General features: G+C 42.1%; 1 long non-coding RNA gene across 1 annotated transcript; it reads right to left on the reverse strand.

Annotated features, from left to right (window-relative positions):
* Nucleotides 1-547: 547 nt before the first annotated feature.
* Nucleotides 548-3,371, reverse strand: LOC147367870 (uncharacterized). The gene is made up of 2 exons (XR_015168848.1): nucleotides 3,166-3,371; nucleotides 548-1,033 (listed from the first exon to the last, which is right to left on the reverse strand). It is a non-coding gene; the product is annotated as an uncharacterized LOC147367870 (long non-coding RNA).
* Between the last annotated feature and the right edge of the window lie 711 nt (nucleotides 3,372-4,082).

Here is a 4,082-nt window from a genome sequence, read left to right on the forward strand (position 1 = left end):
CTTTTCTGAGTCCTTTCGCTCTATTCCTTATATGCTGTGATACTGTTCCTTCTGCCTGGGCAAGCTTATCCCTACCTTCCTCACCTCATTCTCTCTCCTTTGCCCAAACCCAGGCCACTCATCCCTTAAATACATGATGCATTGCAACTTATTCTTTAGCTTTACTGGTCCTTCCTCTGGGGGTTTTTCTCTGATGACACCAGTCTGGCTTCGACTATGTTCTTCCATGAGTCCCATTAGTACCCTTATCTTGGCACTAGCCTTTGATTTATTTGAGTATAAAGACTATATGCTTGATCTCCATTTTTTGTACAGCGATTTGCGTGATGCCAACACACAGCAGGTGCTTAATAAACACTTGGAATGAGTGAATATACCAACAAGCATTTTTGCTAATAATGAGCAAGATGGTCATACCTCCATTATTTTAAAATGAAAACACTTATCATTTGTTTTCTGCATTATCCCATATTTTATATAACACACACTTATTTAATAAAATTACATATTTTATTTAATAAAGTAGAAAATAATATAAAAGAAAAAATGAGAGTTTTGGTCATATGTTTATTCCATTAACATTTACTGAGTATAATCTTTTTAAAAAGCTTTTCAAGTTCCTATTATTTTATTACAGTTTCTTTAAAATTTATTTTTGGTTGCACTGGGTCTTTGATGCTTTTGCACAGACTTTCTCTAGTTGAAGTGAGTGGGGGCTGCTCTTCACTGTGGTGTGTGGGCTTCTCATTGTCACGGCTGTTTTTTTTGGTTGTGGAGCTCAGACTCCAGGCACTCGGGCTTAAATAGTTGCATCATGCAGGCTCCGTCGTTGTGATACACAGGCTTAGTTGCTTCACAGCATGTAGAATCTTCCTGGACCAGGAATCGAACCAGTGTCTGCTGCATTGGCAGGTAGACTTTTATCCACTGCACCACCAGGGGAGTCCTAGCATTTACTAAGTATTTTCTAAGTACCAGAAAGTGGAGAAATTAAGTAGAAAATGGCACCATCTCTTCCATGAGGAAATTCAGCCTAGCAATGGAGACAGACATGAAATGAGTGTTGATCAGATGTTCATATTAACTGAATATTTATTATACACCAGACCCTGTTCTCGGCAGTGAGATCCTGCCTTCAGGGAGCTTCTATTACAGAGTGCTATGTGACGGGTACCTGAAGAGAAATACTACATGTAGGAAGAGGCAGGGACTTCTATAAGGAGGTGACATTTTGGGTAACTTGAGTGGAAAAAAAATGCAGTACTAACGTATAAGGATGAAAGCATACTTATTTAATTACTGGACATCTAATGCAGACATGGTTGTAGGAACAGGGTTCCTGGAATCCAGTGGTTGCTTGATAAATGTGCCTTTCTGGATTACTAAGCCAAGACCAAAAATGAGTAAAATGTGGCTATTTCCATCACGAATCAAGCATTCTAGTGGAAAAGAGGGCAAGGTAGGAGGTAGTAAAAGAGAGGAGAAGCTGAGAGAAGAGTTGGACACATTCTCCCCCCTACCCCCACCCTCCTTGGTCCTTCTGTTCCTTCCTCTGAAAACCAACATTCTTCTTGGGAGTTCTAAGTTCTCTAGTGTATCTGTTTCTTTTGCTGGGTGCTCCACCTTGGCGTCCTCCCAAATGCCTCCTGCAAATGTTTATTTTTATAAATGTTGCATACACAAGGGCAGGAGATAGGGAAAGGGGTGAGCCAGAGTCATTTACGAAAGCACTTTGGCACTCTGCTCCGGAAATCATTTCCGCAGGAGGCTGCCCTGGACGGAGTGCACTTATTCTCAGACCTTCTATCCCCATTTCCAAGCAGAATTGCAATTCTTATTTACAGTCAGAAGCTCCATAGGCTTCCGAGCCAAAAGCCTCCTTTCCTGAAAAGCCAATGATGGACTCCAGCATTCCATCCTCACCTTTAACAAGAAAGCTTTCCTGTTTGATCCAAAGAAATAGCCAGGCTCTTGGTCCAGAAGGAGGCCTGTAGACCTAACTCATCTCCATCAGTGAGCATTTAATGGGCACCTACTTGTACAGCTCTTGTTCCAGACACTGAGGGAATGAGACATGGGATCCTACAAGGCCAGGAAGGGACTATTTTTAGGAAGGACATGCCACACCTTACCACGCTTTACGTACCAGACATCATAAAATGTTCATGAAATAGATATTATTATCCCTTTATAGATACAGATCCCTTTGTAGACTTTATAGATAAGGAAGGCAGGGAAGGAGAAAGAAAGAAAGGGGGGGAGAGGGAAGAAGCAAAGAGGGGAGGAAGGGAAGAAGAGAGGGAGGGGTGAAGAATTTGAAGCTCTGTAATTTGTACAACTCCTGACAGCTGGTGAGTAGGCTCACCACCCATTTTCCCCCATCACCTCTAATCAAGCTTTCATCTCTACCTCTCCATCAAAATTGCTCTTCTCAAGGTTATCATGGACATCCACAGGGCTATACCAAAGAGTCAGTTATCAGCCCTCATTTTGAGCTTCATCACCTATTAGCAACATATATTTTATCATCCCCTCCTCCTACAAACTGGAGAAGGAAATGGCAATGCACTCCAGTGTTCTTGCCTGGAGAATCCCAGCGACGGCGGAGGCTGGTAGGCTGCCATCTGTGGGGTCACACAGAGTCAGACATGACTGAAGCAACTTAGCAGCAGCAGCAACAACCTCTTAGAAACGCTTCCTTCACTTGACTTACAAGCCATCACACACACTGTCCTGGTTTTCCTGGCTCCTCACTGACAGATCTCTTACTGTCAGCTGACATCTTCTCATTAGATTGATGTCTTGATGTTAGAGTTTCTCAAAACTCACTCCTCGGACTACCACCTTACTCTGTCTCCATTCACTCCTTGGGTGATCTCATTATCTCTCATTGCTTCCAATATAATCTGCATACTGACAGCTCTTTTTTCCTTTCATTCTGGATTGTTTCTTCATATTTGTACTACAATGAGTATTTGATTTATCTCCTTGCATGTCTCATACTTATTTTGAAAATTAAACTCCTTTCCTTTCCCCAACAAACCCAGTCCTGGGATGGACTCCCCAGTCTCAGCTCTGGCAACTCCATCTTTCCCATTGCTCAGAACAAAACACCCTTCTATTTCACTCATATCATGAGCCCAATCTTACAGGATACCTAGTTACCTTCAAAATACATCCTGGATCCAGCTACTCCTCACCATCTCCATGGTCACCAGTCTGATAGAAGCCTCCATTAACTCTTGCTGAGGTTATGTGGTCTCCTTCCCCATTCCCTTTACCCTGAAAGGTTGGTCTCCATTTGATGTCCAAGTTGATCCCGAAAAATGTATCAGTTGTCCCTCTGTGACTCTCCAAAGTCTTCTAATCTCACTCAGAGGAAAATCCAAAGTTCTTGAAATAATTGACAGGCTCCGCCTCCATCTGGTCTCATGTTCCCGCCCTGAACTCAGCACCTACTCACCCCCCCACCCCCACTTACTCTCCTGTGATCTCATTGGCTTCCCTGGAATTCTGTCCCCCAGACATCTGTGTGGCTGATTTCCCCACCTTCTTCAGATCTTCACCTCAAGGTAGCTTTTTCAAAAGGGATGTAGTTGACCACTCTGAAAATTATAACCCTGCCCCAGCAGCATTTTCTGTCCCCTCCCTTGTTGGTGCTTACCATAATCTTTTATTCCATATATTTCACTTTGTTGTTTTCTTCTCTTTCTCTCTCTCCACACTAGAAACTAAGTCCCTTGATGGCAGGGCTTTCTGCTTGTTTTCCACTGTTATATAAGAAGCACTTTAGAGAAGTGTGTATAATATACTGGACCTTCAATTAATATTTATTAAGTAAATAAATTCAAGTGAGTAAGGAAAAGGAAGGCATCAGTGAGATTTAGCATGGGCAAGGAAGGCTTCATGGAGAAGGAAAAAAGCTTCTCTGAGTTCTTACTATGTGCCAAGTACTAAGTTGATATCTTATATCCATTATCATTAAATTATCCTACAACCCTGAGAATTGTTATATTATTGTTTCCATTTTACAGAATAGAACACTGTAGTGTCAAAAGGCTAATTCACTTTCTCAAGGTCAC

The sequence above is a fragment of the Bos grunniens genome, chromosome 8 (genome assembly GCF_055505025.1).
Source record: "Bos grunniens cultivar Pamir isolate PY7600 chromosome 8, Bosgru_T2T1.0, whole genome shotgun sequence".
Classification (NCBI taxonomy): Eukaryota; Metazoa; Chordata; class Mammalia; order Artiodactyla; family Bovidae; genus Bos; species Bos grunniens.